Here is an 18,082-nt window from a genome sequence, read left to right as displayed (position 1 = left end):
GCTGTTTGACTTCCAAAAATACTGTTTTAATAAATTGCTGGACATCGTCTCCCACAAAAGACAGTATCAGACACCAGGCGCCACCTGTTATTTTGTGCATGATTAGGTGGATGGGGAGAGAAGAGGACCTCTCATAGAACTGAATATACTCTGGAAAAACTACAGTGATAAGGTATGCTTGGATTTCTCTCTCAATAGTTTTAGTGATTAAGTTTCAAGTTTTATTAAACTTTGATATTCCACTTATCAAGCTTCTAAGCGGTATACATAAAAATATAAAAATCAGAGATACATGGATTTTGATGCACAGACTTATTGGAGCAGAAGGGAGGGGGGAAGAATTACATTTCTAAATATGATAGGGAGCCAATTAAGGGTAGTACAGTAGGAGGGGACCCGTCTGTAAATAAAGGGATGAAGAACCGTTAATTAAAGATCAAAGGCATCTTGAAATAAAAATGGTTTTAGTTTCGAGATATTATTTTAGAGTCAAAAGAAAAGGAAGATTTGGGTGCATTTGGGTGCAGTACAAATTAAGGAAGCTGTCAAAATAGTGATTATGGGGTCCTTTTACTAACCGTTATATCTTATGGACGCGTTAGCATTTAGCACGTGCAAAAATGGCTAGCGCGCCTATATTATTTACTGGAAATCTTTTTTTTTATTAGAAACGGTATAAAACAAGAATCAAGCAACCAATAACAATTACATACAATGAGGACAAACATGACCATAATTATATATTAATACCATGCAAAATGTTGCAGAATTTATTCCTTGCCCCTCTCATTATGTGCAAATCATAACCAGCATAAATGATATTGTATCATGTATATACAATAGTCTTACATCAAATGAAAATAATTATCAATATAAAATATAATATCTACAAGTGTATGAATAATCTGCCATACCCCTCCCTCCCCTCCTTAAGCTTTTTATGCTGAAAGCCTTGAGGTGTAACGTGTACTAGCAACAAACACAACCACCCAAAGGGAGCAACTGGCTAGAGGGCTGAGCTCTTATACCCCCTTGCCAATCGAAGGCTTAAAGATACAAGCCACCAAATGACTCCGAAAATAAAAGTTTTGATACAATGCAGTCAGAGAGTTGAATACTAAACTAGAGGTACTCGTCGACTTATGACCGTTATTGGTTCCGACTGACAGGTCGTAAGTTGATCAGGACACAAGTTAGCCTATGTTAAGACTAAGGTAAGAATACTGTATTAGACTGGGTAATGATAATGTAATCATCTTAAAGTAATATTTCATCAACATTTTCTAAGTCAAGCACAGCACAATCCCTTTGTGGTGAACATTCGTTGTGGCGCCTCCTCCTCTTTATATTATTACTGCTGCATAGCGAGACTTGGGATTGCGGGAGACTGGGACTGCTAACAGCTGGCAGGGGAAACTGTATTAAACGTGTTGTAAACGCGAACAGTCGTAACTTGAATAGATCGTAAGTCGACGAGTACCTCTATGAGCTTTTGCTGAAAGAGACTGACTATAAGAGCCAATTTCTTCAGAAAATGTTTCTGATGATGATGATGACATCATCATAAGAACATAAGACTTTCCTTACAGGGACAAGCCGTCAAGCCCAGCATCCTGTTTCCAACAGTAGCTAACCCAGGTCCCAAGTACCTAGCTAGATCCCAAGCAGTAAAACAGATTTTATGCTGCTTATCCTACGAATAGGCAGTGGATTTCCCCAAGCCATCTCAATAATGGTCTATGGACTTCCCTTTCAGAAATTTAACTGCTAAGCTAATTGATTTCACTACATTCTCCAGCAACAAATTCCAGAGTTTAATTACTCTAAACTAAACTAAACCTTAAGTTTGTATACCGCATCATCTCCATAAAGATAGAGCTCGGCACAGTTTACAGGTAAATTCAATAAATGAGGGAAGGACATAATAAGAAATTAGAGGTTATGAAGAGGATAGCTAGCTTTACATTTTAAATAGATAGCTTTATGTTTTGGAGAAAAGCCAGGTTTTCAGATGCTTTCGGAATAATTGGAATGAGCCTAGGTTCAGCAGCGGGGCAGGGAGGTTATTCCAAATCTCAGTGAATTTGAAGAAAAGGGAGTTCCCTAATTTATCTGCATACATGACGCCTTTTAACGAGGGGAAAGATAGCTTGAGTTTGTGGGCGGATATGGTAGTGTCAGGTCTCGAAGAATTCCAGGATAGTGTTCCAGGATGAATTACTCCATTGTAGGAAGAAATATTTTCTCTGGTTTGTTTTAAATGTACTAACATAAGAATATAAGAATAGCCTTACTGGGTCAGACCAATGGTTCATCAAGCCCAGTAGCCTGTTCTCACGGTGGCCAATCCAAGTCACTAATGCCTGACCAAAACCTAAGGAATAGCAACATTCCATGCTACAAATCCAGGGCAAGCAGTGGCTTCCCCCATGTCTTTCTCAATAACAGACTATGTACTTTTCCTCCAGGAAATTGTCCAAATCTTTCTTAAAACCAACTACGCTATCTGCTCTTACCACAACCTCTAGCAATGCGTTCCAGAGCTTAACTATTCTGAGTGAAAAAAATTTTCTCCTATTGGTTTTAAAAGTATTTCCCTGTAACTTCATAGAGTGTCATATGAACATATGAATTGCCACTGCTTGGTCAGAACCGTGGTCCATTACGCCCAGCAGTCCGCTCACGCGGCAGCCCTTTGGTCAAAGACCAGCGCCCTAACTGAGACTAGCCCTACCAGCATATGTCCTTGTTCAGCAGGAACCTGTCTAACTTTGTCTTGAATCCCTGGAGGGTGTTTCCCCCTATAACAGACTCCGGAGAAGCGTTCCAGTTTTCTACCACTCGCCGGGTGAAGAAGAACTTCCTTACGTTTGCACTGAATCTATCCCCTTTCAACTTTAGAGAGTGCTCTCTCATTCTCCCTACCTTGGAGAGGGTGAACAACCTGTCCTTATCTACTAAGTCTATCCCCTTCAGTACCTTGAATATTTCAATCATGTCCCCTCTCAATCTTCTCTGTTCGAGGGAGAAGAGGCCCAGTTTCTCTAATCTTTCACTGTACGGCAGCTCCTCCAACCCCTTAACCATCTTAGTCGCTCTTTTATGGACCCTTTCGAGTAATACTGTGTCCTTCTTCATGTACGGCAACCAGTGCTGGACGCAGTACTCCAAGTGAGGGTGCACCATGGCCTGGTACAGCGGCATGATAACTTTCTCTGATCTGTTCGTGATCCCCTTCTTTATCATTCCTAGCATTCTGTTCGTCCTTTTTACCGCCGCCGCTGCACATTGTGTGGATGGCTTCATCGACTTGTCAATCGGAACTCCCAAGTCCCTTTCCTGGGAGGTCTCTCCAAGTACCGCCCTGGACATCCTGTATTCGTGCATGAGATTTTTGTTACCGACATTCATCACTTTACACTTATCCACGTTGAACCTCATCTGCCATGTCGATGCCCATTCCTCGAACCTGATTATGTCACGTTGCAGATCTTCGCAATCCCCCTGCGTCTTCACTACTCTGAATAACTTTGTATCGTCCGTAAATTTAATCACCTCGCTTGTTGGATCATTTATAAATATATTGAAGAGCACGGGTCCAAGCACTGAGCTCTGCGGCACCCCACTGGTGACGCTCTTTCAGTCCAAGTTGCTCTTTCAGTCCAAGTATTGTCCATTTACCCCCACTCTCTGTTTCCTATGCTCCAGCCAGTTTTTAATCTACGTATTTCACCCTCGATTCCATGGCTCGCAATTTTCCGAAGTAGTCGTTCATGCGGAACCTTGTCGAATGCCTTTCTTAAAGTCCAGATATACAATGTCGACCGGGTCGCCCTTGTCTATCTGCCTGTTTACTCCCTTGAAGAAGTGCAGCAAGTTTGTCAAACAAGATCTGCCTTTGCTCAAACCGTGCTGACTGGTCCTCATCAGACCATGTCCGTCAAGGTGATCAATGATGCGGTCCTTTATCAGCGCCTCTACCATCTTTCCCGGTTCCAAGGTCTGTAGTTTCCCATGTCTCCCCTTGAACCTTTTTTTGAAGATCGGCATAATATTTGCCACCTTCCAGTCCTCCGGAATCTTTCCTGTTTTGATCGACAGATTGGCTATTAGTTTAAGCAGTTCAGCTATGGTCCCTTTCAGTTCCTTGATGACACTCGGATGGATGACATTCGATCCTGGGGATTTATCACTCTTAAGCCTATCAATCTGCCTGCATACCTCTTCTAGACTGACTGTTAACCCTGTCAGTTTCCCGTTTTCACTTCCAGCATATAGCCTGATGGGTTCCGATATGCTGTGTATATCCTCTTCGGTAAATACAGATTCAAAAAAATGTGTTCAGTCTATCGGCGATTGCTTTATCCTCCTTTAGATCTCCCTTTATTCCTTGGTCATCCAACGGTCCAATGCGGGTCGTTTCCCTTTAATATATTGAAAGAACGGCTTGAAGCTTTTTGCCTCCTTAGCTATTTTTTCCTCGTAGTCTCTTTTGGCCCCTTTTACCGCCTTATGGTACCTGCGATGATGTTGTTTGTGCATATTCCAGTTTTCGTCCGTTTTTGATTAGAGTGGAAAATCGATCCACTTGTACCCGTTCTACTCTAGTCAAGATTTTGTAGACTTCAATCATATCTTCCCTCAGCCGTCTCTTTTCCAAGCTGAAGAGTCCTAACCTTTTTAGTCTTTCCTCATACGAGAGGAGTTCAATCCCCCTTATCATCTTGTTCGCTCTTCTTTGAACCTTTTCTAGTGCTGCTATATCTTTCTTGAGATAAGGAGACCAGAATTGATTACAATACTCCAGATGATGTCGCACCATGGAGCGATACAAGGGCATTATAACATTCTTAGTCTTGTTAATCATCCCTTTTTTAAAAAATAATTTCTAGCATCCTGTTTGCTTTTTTTGGCCGCCACCACACATTGGGCGGAAGTTTCATCATATTGTCTACGATGACACCCAGATCCTTTTCTTGGGTGCTAACTCCCAAGGTGGACCCTAGCATCCAGTAACTGTGATTCAGGTTATTCTTCCCAATGTGCATCACTTTGCATTTGTCCACATTAAATTTCATGTGCCACTTGGATGCCCAGTCTTCCAATTTCCTAAGGTCTGCCTGCAATTTTTCACAATCCGCATGCATTTTAACAACTTTGAACAGTTCAGTGTCATCTGCATATTTAATCACCTCACTCGTCGTTTCAATTTCCAAATCATTTATAAATAAGTTAAATAGCATCGGTCCCAGAATGGACCCCTGCATCACGCCACCGTTTACTCTCCTCCATTGAGAAACATGACAATTTAACCCTACTCTCTGTTTTCTATCCAATAATCAATTCTATTCCACAACTGAACTTTGCCACCTATCCCATGACTCTTTAATTTTCTCAGGAGTCTGTCATGAGGAACTTTGTCAAAAGCTTTCTGAAAATCTAGATACACTACATCAACTGGCTCATCTTTATTCACACCTTCACAGAAGTCAAGCACATTGGTGAGGCAAGATCTCCCTCAGATGAACTCATGCTGACTCCGTCTCATTAAATCATGTCTGTCTACGTGTTCCACAATTTTTTTTTTTTATAATTGTTTCTACCATTTTGCCCGGCACTGAAGCGAGGCTTACCGGTCTGTAATTTCCCAGATCTCCCCTGGAGCCCTTTTTAAAAATCAGCATAACAATGGCCACTCTCCAATCTTCAGGTACTACAGACGATTTTAGCAGATCACTAACAGCAGGTCAGCAATTTCATGTTTGAGTTCTTTTAGTACCCTGGGATGTATACCATCCAGTCCAGGCAATTTATCACTTTTTAACTTGTTGATTTGGCTTAGTACATCTTCCAGATTCACCGAGATTTCTTTTAGTTCCTCTGCATCATCACCCTTGAAAATCATTTTTGGTTCAGGTAGATCTCTTACATCTTCTTCTGTAAAGACCAAACCAAAAAATTTATTCAGTCTCTCCGCTATGGCTTTATCCTCCCTGAACATCCCTTTTGCTCCTTGATCATCCAATGGTCTCACAGATTCCCTCACAGGTTTTCTGCTTCTGATGTACCTAAAAAAATTGCTATGAGCTTTTGTCTCTTTTGCAAGTTTCTCTTCTTATTCTTTCTTAGCTGTCTTTATATCTAATTTGCCAGTGCTTGTGTTTCTTCTTATTTTCTTCATTCGGATCCTTTTTCCATTCTTTAAATGATTTTTTTGGCTCCAATAGCCACTTTCATTTCACATTTTAACCACACCGGCTCTCGTTTCCTCTTTTTTCTACCTTTGATGATACTTGGAATACATCTGGTCTAGGCTCCCATGATGGCATTTTTAAATAACATCCACGCCTGGTTTACAGTTCTAACTTCTGCACCTGATCCCCGTTTGCACTTAATCAAATTTGCCATATGTTTCCTGCTTTTATTTCCATGCAAAAACAATTCATATTTATAGTAAGCTTGAGATTTAAATTGCCCTCTGGTAAATAAGCTCATTTGATGCTGCCTGTAATGCCAAGAGCTTTTTGGGATGCAGGGATCGGCTCCAAATGCCGTTTGAACAAATGAAAAATCCTATTCTGCAGTTTTCACTTTCTAGCCTCATAAGCTATGATTTCCACATGGATTTTGGCCTTAGCCATATCCCAATATAAAATTGGTTGCCGGACATGCAATGTGTTATTAAATTTGAACTCCAACCATTTTTGCAAAAGATATTCCTTAAATCTCTGATCCCAATAAGCCTCCAAAGAAAATCTCCCTTTTGAACTATGCCACAAATTTAACGGTATCCAGATAATTGTATAACCAGATACTCCATAAGGACCAAGCTCCGCAGACGTTAAATAAGAAAGCAATTGTCTAGACTCAACAAATAATCAATACAAGATTGGGCGGAATGAGCTAAAGAAAGGTGGGTATAATCTCGATCTCCAGGGTGCAAAATTTGCCATCAGATCTAATGTACTGCAGAGTTAAGAGCAAACTCTCAAAAGGCTAAGTCTCTCATGAGGGACAGGGTGAGATTTATCCAGGGTTGGATCATAAGCCATATTAAAATCACCACCTATAATAAGAAACTACAGGCTGGTGAGCTTGACCTCGGTCCCGGGAAAGATGATGGAAGCGCTGATTAAAGACAGCATCTGGGAACACATCGAAAACAATGGGCAGCTAAAGTCGAGCCAGCATGGCTTCTGCAAGGGCAGGTCATGCCTCACGAACTTATTATACTTCTTTGAGGGGGTAAACAGCCAGGTGGATAAAGGGGAATCCATAGACATCATTTACCTTGACTTCCAAAAAGCCTTCGACAAGGTACCACACGAAAGACTGCTAAGGAACCACGGGGTGCAAGGGGTGGTCCACCGATGGATCAAAAACTGGCTGGCGGACAGGAAACAGAGGGTTGGAGTAAAGGGCCATTACTCAGATTGGCAATGGGTCACGAGCGGAGTTCCACAGGGGTCGGTGCTGGGACCGCTCCTGTTCAATATATTTATTAACAACCTGGAGGCGGGAACAAAATGTGAGGTTATTAAATTTGCGGATGACACTAAACTATACAGCAGGGTCAAAACCATGGAGGACTGCGAAGACCTCCAAAAAGATCTGACAACGCTGGAAGAGTGGGCCAAAAAGTGGCAAATGAGCTTCAACATAGGGAAATGCAAGGTCATGCATGTTGGGAAAAAGAACCCGATGTTCACTTACAAGATGGGGTGATCACCGCTAGGGGTGAGCAACCTTGAAAGAGATCTGGGAGTGATGGTAGACACAACATTGAAGGCATCGGCGCAGTGCGCCACAGCCTCAAGGAAAGCGAACAAAATGTTGGGTATCATTAAGAAAGGTATCACGACCAGGACGAAGGAAGTCATTCTGCCACTGTATCGTGCAATGGTGCGCCCACACCTGGAGTACTGTGTCCAGTACTGGTCGCTGTACCTCAAGAAGGACATGGCGGTACTTGAGAGAGTCCAGAGAAGAGCAACTAAGCTAATAAAGGGTATGGGGGACCTCTCATATACTGACAGACTGAAAAAGCTGGGGCTTTTCTCCCTGGAAAAGCGACGACTTAGAGGAGACATGATAGAAACCTTCAAGATCATGAAGGGCATAGAAAAAGTGGACAGGGACAGATTTTTCAAACTATGGGGAACCACAAGTACAAGGGGGCACTCAGAGAAATTGAAAGGGGAAAGGTTTAGAACAAACGCCAGGAAGTTCTTTTTCACCCAGAGGGTGGTGGATACATGGAACGCACTACCAGAGGATGTGATAAGCAGAAGCACGCTACAGGGCTTCAAAGAAGGTCTGAACAGGTACCTGGAGGACAAAGGGATTGAGGGGTACAGATAGGAGCAGAGGTAAGGTTATAGGGATAGGATTAGAGGTAATTTATAAAATTAGTCAGAGACCACTGTTCAGGCAGTGGGCCTGATGGGCCGCCGCGGGAGCGGACCGCTGGGTGAGATGGACCTCTGGTCTGCCTCAGCGGAGGCAACTTCTTATGTTCTTATGATTATTCCCAACAAAAGAAGCTAACTGAGCTATTAAGCCTCTATATAATTATCTAGAACATTAGGTGCATATACATTACATAGAGTTAAAGGCTGTCTGTCCAAGGTCACATTTGCAATCACATACCTATCCCTCTGGTCCTTGAATAAGAAAATGAATTTGCAGATGTATATTCTTTTGGAATAAAACCAGCACACCAGCTTTACGATAAATTGCAGGTGCCTCTATGATATGCCCCACCTATTTACAAAATTTTGCATGCTTAGTGGATGATATATGCGTTTCTTGTAGCTACATCGGCCTTATAATGATACAAAGTTTATAATATATTTGTCTCTTTATTGGTAACTCCTCCCAGATTCTAGGAAATAATTTTAAGTGATCCCATCCTCCATCATACCAGAATATAGGATGAGATTAAAAAAACAATCATAGTAATTAGTAAGAGGACCTGACCCAGTCTATAGGCCCTCACCCTCCCTATCCAAATCAATAAAAAAATAAAATAAAATAAAATAAAATGAACTTCAAAGAATACCCAAATTACGGTAGTTAATGAAATTCACCATAGCATATAATTTCCGCCCTGCCCACCCCTCTCAATATTCCCATCCAATTTATTGGAAAACTTGTGTCCCTTTTTTTTTTTTTGGGGTGGGAGAGATTTATCTCATGCTATACTTGGATACATTTATGTTTGAATATATATGGTGTCCAGTCACAGATAAACCAGTCAGAAGGCATGAGACTCTCAACCCACTATATTTTACCGAGAATTACCTAAGATAAAAGATGTTTTCATACTTTGTTACATTGCATCAGTCTTATTATAGACATTTTTTTTTTAAATCAGCTGAAAACTACTGTATGTAAATTAACACATGTAAATAGCAAATAAAAAATTAAACACATTGTGGAAATGCCCATAGAGTTGCTGCTTACTATCTGCCATTGCATGAGGTTGCCTGTGAAAATCAGCTGAAATGCTAGCAAATAAAATGAGTGTTGAATAAACTTCACAAGCTAATATGCTAATATGAAAAAAATGAGTTTCAGAAGTAATTAGCCTTCCACAGCAAAACAGTATGTAGCATTACCACTGTAATTAGATTATATACATGTAAAAGTACAGTCAAACCTCGGTTTGCGAGTAACCCGGTTTGTGAGTGTTTTGCAAGAGGAGCAAAACATTCTCGCAAAACGTGTCTCGCAAACCGAGTGTTGACTTGATTTGCGAGCACCCCCCCCCCCGATAACCAGCATCGCTCCCCCCGCTCGCAAATGCCCCCCTTCCCGCCGCTCAAACCGGCACCCCCCCCCCCCCCCCCCCGCACGAACCGGCACTCCTCCGCCCGAACAACTTAAACTTACCACCCCCCCGTCTGGCACCGGCACGCAGCCCACAGGACGTGCCGGTGCCGCTAGAAGATCTTTGCGAGTGGGGGGGGGGGGGGGGGTGGAGCAGCGCCGCTGGCCTCTGGGGGGTGGGTGGAAACATATCAAAGCGAGTTTCCATTATTTCCTATGGGGAAACTCGCTTTGATATACGAGTATTTTGGTTTATGAGCATGCTTCTGGAACAAATTATGCTCGTAAACCAAGGTTCCACTGTACTTGGAATTCTGAAAATGATGAGGCCTATTAATTGAAAAGCTTACCTACACAAATTTGTTCAAGACTCTCAAAATAGTTTGATAAGAGAACAAGAAGCGTCAATAAATTTGACAGAATGAGCTTTGACTATTTAGTGCCTTAGAAGTGGTTACAGAAATTTACTTCCAATTAACATACTTATCATCTGGCCTTATTTCCTGTCTATGAATGTAACTTAGGGACCAACTATTGTTTAGGATTAATATCTGCTTTGTCAGGCTTTAGTTGTCATATTTTCAGATGCCTAATTCATGCTACTGGTATTGTATTCTGCCATCTGGTCATATTTGTTTTACCAGAAATAATCGGCTCCTAAGTTACAAAGAATTTCAACACTGAGCAACTGCTGAAGATTTTCTCGATATACCTAATATAGTTGTTTTAGCGCATGCTAAATGCTAATGTGTCCATTATAGTCTATGGACGCGTTAGCGTTTAGCGCACGCTAAAACGGCTATCGCGCCTTAGTAAAAGGACCCCATTGTGACAGTATATGAAAGCTTAAGCTATTTAACTCTGCTGTGCTGTAACAGGTCTTAAATCAGGGCAATCATAACTAAGGATCCACAATCCATTGTGTAATTTTCATAATTAATCCTGTTTTGCTTTTATTCCTGGAGGGGATCACAGCAAAAATGCAAGCATTTATTTCATGAACAAAAGTGGTTTAAATAATATTTCTTTTCCTTTTCCTACAGAGCCAACTTCATAAATGTCTCTTGATATCCTACTTTATTTAATGGTAAACACAAAATTAGTATTCAATGTGTCAATCATGAAAGGGGGGGGGGACGAGAAAGTGTTAAAGACCAACATAGTATTAATCCTCAGAATTGGACACATGTATAGAATATATTAACATACTGATACTTTCATTTACTAATTATGAAGTGATAAACCACTTTGCAGTACTGTTTAGGTCAAAATTTCATGCTGCGCATTCACATATGACCCATTGTCCCCTCCTTGTGAACCAGTGTGCTCCATAATTTTCTGTTTCCCCCTATCTTTCCCTGTCTTTAATTCCCCCGTCATCACTTTTCTTAATGCCCCTCCCCCCCAGCAGAGGGAGAAGAATGCAGATCAACAGTATGCACTACAGACACACTCAAAGGGCATATGCTCACTGGCCCTGGGGCTGTCTTGTCATCTCCTACAAGCTGTCACAAGTGATGTGAGAGATACAGGTGGCAGGACTGTGACGAGAACAGAGAGCATGCATGTGCTCTTTCAAGATCTCCATAGTACATGTCCTTGGACCCCAGTTAGAGGGTTTTGGTCACCTTTGATGCCTGCTTTCTATATAGTATCCAAAAATACAAACAGGCAATCAATAAATGTAAATGGCGGTAACAATTTACAATCTTGTTAAATGGAAAGTGCAAAAAAAAAATTGATTTCTAAAACATTTTCTGCTCTTCCCCAAAATGAAAATAAATAAAAACAAAGCTTCTGCGAATGATCTGGTTAACATGCCATCTCTCCTAGACTTTAGAGACTGTGATTTCATTTCCTGACTGTACAGCTGTGTCAAACTGCAGTTCCTGTAATAGTGAGTTTCCAGATGTCCATATACTAGGCCAGTGGTAGGCAAACTCATTAGTCAAAAGAGCCAAAGATCAGCAGTACAACGATTAAGATTTCTTTTGAGAACAAAATTTCTTTTCAAGAACCATGTTTTTAGGAGTCGGTTTAAACTAGCTATTAACACTAAATAAAACCAGATATCATAATAATAATAATTTTATCGACAAAAAAATCATTTTCTACCTTTTGTCATTTCTGCTTTAATCATCTTGTCTTCACTCACTTCTTTCTAGCCAGCATCTGTCCTCTCTCTGTCTTCCATGCAGCATCAGCCCCTTCCATGTCTGCCCTCTCTCTCTTTGCCCTCTCCCGGTTCCATATGGCATCTTCCTTCTTTCTATGCTCCTTCTATAAACTATCTTGCGCCCCTTCTCTCCTTTGTACATAATTCATTTCAGCTCTGCCACCTCTCCATTTTTCTCTGTCACCCCCCCCCCCTCTTCTCCTTTCCTTCCCACCCCACGGTCTGGCATCTGTCTCCTTCCCTTCCCTGCTTCCCTGGCATCTCTCTCCTTTCTTTTCATCTCTCCCTCCCCTTCCATGCTCTGACATCTCCTCTTTCCTTTTCCCTTGGTCTGGCATACCTTCCGCCTTCCCTCCATGTCTTGTCATATCTCCCTCTCTTCCCTCTATTCCCTGGCATCTCTTCCCTCCATGCCCTGGCATCTCTTCCTCCCTCCCTCCCTCTCTTCCCTCCATGCCCTGGCATCTCTTCCTCCCTTTCTTCCCTCCATGCCCTGGCATCTCTTCCTCTCTCTCTCCCCTCCATGACCTGGCATCTCTTCCTCCCTCTCTCCCCTCCATGACCTGGCATCTCTTCCTCCCTCCCTCTCTTCCCTCCATGACCTGGCATCTCTTTCTCCCTCCCTTCCAAGCCCTGGCATCTCCTTTCATTCCTTCCTTTCCCTCCAGTTGAGTGCAGCAATTCTCTCCCCCTCTGCTCCCTTTCCTTCTTCTGTCACCCCGTCCCCGGTCGGCAGTGCAGCCCCTAAGCGGGTGCTCCAAGGCCTGGCGTCATGAACTTCTTCAGGCAGCAGCAGCATTCCCAATTTGCTTCAGCCCTTCTTCTCTGTTGGGTCCTGCCTTAATGAAAACAGGAAGTAGGCAGGACTCAGCAGAGAGGAAGGCCCGAAGCCGGCAACAGCAGCTAATTGTAAATGCTGTTGCTGCCCGCAGTTAAAGATGCCAGGCCTTGGAGCACCCAGGGCAGACCACTTCTCTCCCTGTAGCTGGGGCCCCTCTGAAAAGGAACATTTAGTCTCCCTCCCATGCGAACCCCGCCGACCCACCGTGAGACGACTGACAAGCCTCCTTCCAACATTCGTTGGCAGCCACAGCACTCTAAACAGGCTGCTTCGCAGTTCGCAGCCTTCTGCAGGTGATTCCCGTGATGTCATCAGTGACGTAACAGAGGGAATCATCAGCAGAAGGCCGCGAACTGCGAAGCAGCCTGTTTAGAATGCTACGGCTGCCGACGAGTGCTGGAGGGAGGTTTGTCGGTCTTCTCGCGGTGGGAGGGTCGACAGGTGGGGGGAAGGGGGTGATGACGCTAGGGAGGGGGCCAGGCAGTAACTCTGCTGCGAATCCAGCGAAGGTGAGGGAGATGCCCAAACGGCCCTATCCTTTAATCCGGCTCTGATGGATTAAACTGCCAGCGGCTGCCCCAAAGATTTTCCTCTGCGGCGATCTGCCCTGTCAGAAACGGGATGTTGTGGCAGAGGGAAAACTTCAGGGCAGCCGCCGGCAGCTTGTGAGTACAGCTGTTGTGTCGGGGCCCTTTTGTGCAGGAAAATTTTGGCTACTGGCAGAGCCACATTCAAGTGGCTAAAGAGCCGTGGTTTGCCGTCCACTGTGCTAGGCTCACAAAATGAATTTCACTAGGTTGTAGCCACATAGCACAATCAACACTGTGCTGAGAGACGGATGCTTACAAAGAGGCTGACAAACTTACCCAGCAGTCAAGAACAGATAAATGAAATATAATTTGCAAAAACTTAAGCAAACATTTTGAAAATATTGAAGGTTTCACAGTTGGTCACACTGCCCAGTATATTCAGATATAGAAAGGATTGATAGCAATGTGGACTGAAAGCCTAAGGGAGAAGGGAATATGTAGCCTCCTCCAGCCCGCCTCTGCCCCCCCTCCCCCACACAAATGGACTTCTGGCTACGCCCCCTGAATCAAGCAATTGGTTTTTTCACACCTATCCCACTTTTCGGTCCTCACCAACTTGTGCAATGAGTTGCCAAACATGGCCCTGTTTTCCTGCAGCTACCCTGCTTGCCCGATTCTTGACTTTTCTGCCTCCTCTTTTGGTCTTATCTGCAAGGTTTGTTTCTTTTGTTGTTGTTTTACGCACCATTACCCCTTATTTTTTTTTTAAAAAGTTCCTTTCTTAAGTCTACTCAAGTCGCAGCTTTAGGAATAATACTTATTATCTTGATACAATTAGTGGGTATAGACATAGCTGTGCAATGGTAATAAGTATACAGATACAACAAATACTTCCCCCAAAGAGCTTATAACTACATGCAAAACCCTTAAGTGCTGTTTACATGTATAATAAGCAGATTTATATCTGCACATCGGCATACATGCATAAGTGGCAATTTTAGAAAAGGTGCTGCTTATAGAGAAATGAAGGACATGTCCGAACCCAGCAAAGGAGATGGGTTTGGATAGGCTAGAGCGAGCGTCAACGGCAACTCCAGTAATTGGAACCTAAGAACAGTCCCGGGTAGACTTCTAAGGTATATGGCTCAGACATAACAAAGAAAAAAAGACATTTTAATTTAATCATGAAATTTTAATGCTTGGGTTTACAGGGCAGACTGGATGGACCATTCAGGTCTCTTTACCAGTCGTCATTTACTGTTTCCTTGCTGAGCCTTCCACAAGTTATGTGTGTTCCATGTTTTATAACTGCAATACTCATATACTGTATATTGGATATTGCATATACTGTATATTGCAAAAACTTAAGCAAACATTTTGAAAATATTGAAGGTTTCATAGTTGGTCACACTGCCCAGTATATTCAGATATAGAAAGGATTGATAGCAATGTGGACTGAAAGCCTAACGCTTAAATGGAATGATTCGTGGCATAATAAGCAAACAAGCAGACTTAACAATTTGATATAAATTAACTACAAAAAAATGAGTATTAAAACTATAAGTTATCTGTATACATAATGAAAATTATGAACTGTCAAACATGTCAGACTTCAGTAAAGAAGTCTTACTGAGTAGCATTTATTATCTCTCAAAGTTACATATAACCTCACAAATGTGTTTTTCAGATCTAGGGCTTGGAAGACTGCTCGACAGCAGTTTGGCACTGTCCTCTGCTCCGAGAAAGAAATCCATCAGCCCCTGTGACAAAGAAAGACTTCTAGAAAAAGGTTCTTTAATTAGCAGCTCTTCTGCTTGCACCTTTACAAAATGTATCACTTATACATATAAAAGGCATTGCACACAAATGTCACAGCTGCTTAGAAAACTGCACAGCACACAGTGCCACTTACAGGTGTACTGTATACTCTCACCGAGATATTACTCTTTTGATTATTTGACCTATGTATATTTTTTAATTACTGTAGCTCACTCTTGTGCATGGTACCATTTCTATATGTATTTTCAGCTTTGCTATATGCATTTTATCAAAGGCTCAGTGCTCAATTTGTTATAAAATACTTGCTTTCTTTTACACTGGTGGATTACGATGTCTGTTTAAACACTTAGTTATGAACTGAGTTATGAAGGGATACTACAGTCTATGAGAGGAAGGGGGATCATGGAAAAAGAGCTAGATAGAACAGTGATCCCCAACCCTGTCCTGGAGGCCCACCAAACCAATCGGGTTTTCTGGATAGCCCTAATGGATATGCATGGAGATTTGCATGCCTGTCACTTCCATTATATGCAAATCTCTCTCATGCATATTCATTAGGGCTAGAATGAAAACCCGATTGGCCTGGTGGTCCTCCAGGACAGGGTTGGGAACCATTGGGATAGAAAACTACAGGGTGAGGGCAGGAATGATAAAACCCAGAAGAGGTCCACAGAGGAGATGGAGGGAGGGGGTGGGAGAAGAATTGGAAAGAAGCCACTGGAAGATGATGTGAAAGAGGAGGAGGGAGACGATGCAGGATTGTAGCCCCCTCACAAATTATTGCCCTGGTCTGAAGCCAACCATGGTTTTCATTATACTGTATTTTACTTTGCCTAATGAAATGTTCATCTGCCCCTCAGCAGTGAGAGAAAGAGGGGGACCAAACACAGTTAAGGAAAAGCTGCCTTAATGTTTCTTTCTTATACCAACAGATGTGCACTGGCTGTCCTCCCACCTCTCAAAGTGGTAGCATGGGAGTAGCAACCAGCAAGCAGCCTGTCTCTTTTTTGCCCTGCAACTGTCTCCTGCTCCTTTTACCTGCTAGCTCGGTCACAATGGACCTCCACTAGGTAATGGTACAGTGAAAACTTCAACTACCCAGGTATTTTACCAATTTTATCTTCTCAATCTAGGCCAGCTATCACAGCAAAAGTTAATTTGTTATATCTTGGCCACTGATTCAGTATAGTGACTGACTGCATACATCCTGGCTACAGTATTAAGCCTGATACTTATTATTCATTCATTCGTTATGTTTTTTTAGCCCATCCTCCCAAAGGAGCTCAGAATAGATTAAAAATCAGATACTCAAGCATTTTCCCTATTTGTCCCGATGGGCTTTCAATCTATTTAATGTACCTGGGGCAATGTAGGATTAAGTAACTTGTCCAGGGTCACAAGGAACAACATGGGGTCTGAACCCACATCTACGGGGTGGCTGAGGCCGTAGCTCTAACCACTGCACCACACTCTCCTCGCGATACATGGAGATTGCTCTCGGACATGAGGAAGCATTCTCAACCACTGTGCAACAATGGCACCTAGTGACTGGACTTAACACGTACTGAGCCACATTCTTCAGCTCCAGAATGCACTGCCTGCGCCCCCTGAATCTGTTCAATAGGTATGACTGTTGTACAACAGCTAAAGCTCAATACCGCTCTCCTTTTCCACCGGGGCTGCAAACCATGTCTATTAGGGTTCATAGACAACTCGGCGAAAGACAAAGGCACGCGCTGACAACTGAGCGCAAGATGGAGGCGCGCGCCAAAGAAAATTACAGTTTTTAGGGGCGCCGATGGGGGGTTTTGTTGGGGAGCCCCCCCCGTTTACTTAATAGAGATCGCGCCGGCGTTGTGGGGGGTTTGGGGGGTTGTAACCCTTCACATTTTACTGTAAACTTAACTTTTTCCCTAAAAACAGAGAAAAAGTAAAGTTTTCAGTAAAATGTGGGGGGTTACAACCCCCCACACCGCCCCCACAACGCGGCGCGATCTCTATTAAGTAAAGTGGGGGGGTTCCCCCCCACGCCCCCCCCCCCCATCGGAGCCGGAAAAACAGTAATTTTCTGCGGCGTGCGCCTCCGCGCTGCGCTCAATTATCTGCGCGCGCCTTTGTCCTGGCGCGCTTTTGACCTGACACCGTCTATTAGCATGTTTCTGATGGTGATCCCCACATATCAGCTTTAGTCCTGTGGCTAGGATACACCTCTGTGGTCAACCAGTGACCCAAGAGTAGATACTTAACCATATCCAATTAACTATAACAATCACTCTGCTTGCTGCTCTCTCCTAGGAAAACCCAGAGTAAGCAAGAGGTCTTTAGCCACAGTATTTCCAACTCACAGTCAGAACACGAACAATCCTGAAGATCATCACTACGGAACAAGTACAGTCATCCCTATGGACATTTATTTTCCACGTTCCAAGCACCATTTGCATGTTCATTTTTGCATCTGCTAGAATGACAAAGTAGAAGCAGCACCCTCCCTGTTTTGTTTTTGTCTGGCAAGCCTCCTAAACAGACAAAAAGCTGCCGTGGCCAGGTGGCAGCCCCTACTTTGGTCCCAGTCCCAGCTAGGGTGCCTTGCAAGAAGCGAATGAAAATAATGATGCAGTGAGAAAAAGAGAAACTGGATACATGGAGCCAAGCTGGGGCGTGCTCGGGGATTTAGAAGAGGTGAAAAGGGTATGGCTTGAATTCAGAATGGAAAGTTAGAATGGAGGATGTAACACATGGATTTCAGAGGGTAGTTTATTCCACAGTGAAGTGACTTGTATTGCAAATGAATCTAGATACCTCTGCTGTCTAATCTAAGGTACATAATGTAATCTATAGTTTACTGTTGAGACGGGGCTCCTGCAGCTTTCAGTACATAGCTCCTTTGACTGTTTCTTGCACATTTGATCAAATGAGTAATTCAAA

General features: G+C 43.0%; 1 protein-coding gene across 6 annotated transcripts in view; it reads right to left on the bottom strand.

Annotated features, from left to right (window-relative positions):
- The window catches only part of DISP1 (dispatched RND transporter family member 1), a 335,526-nt gene that overhangs the window by 147,824 nt on the left and 169,620 nt on the right, over window positions 1–18,082 (bottom strand). The window lies entirely within an intron of this gene.

This window comes from Geotrypetes seraphini, chromosome 3 (assembly GCF_902459505.1).
Source record: "Geotrypetes seraphini chromosome 3, aGeoSer1.1, whole genome shotgun sequence".
Classification (NCBI taxonomy): Eukaryota; Metazoa; Chordata; class Amphibia; order Gymnophiona; family Dermophiidae; genus Geotrypetes; species Geotrypetes seraphini.
The sequence above is the reverse complement of the archived record's forward strand: the minus strand, read 5'-3'. Positions and strand labels throughout refer to the sequence as shown.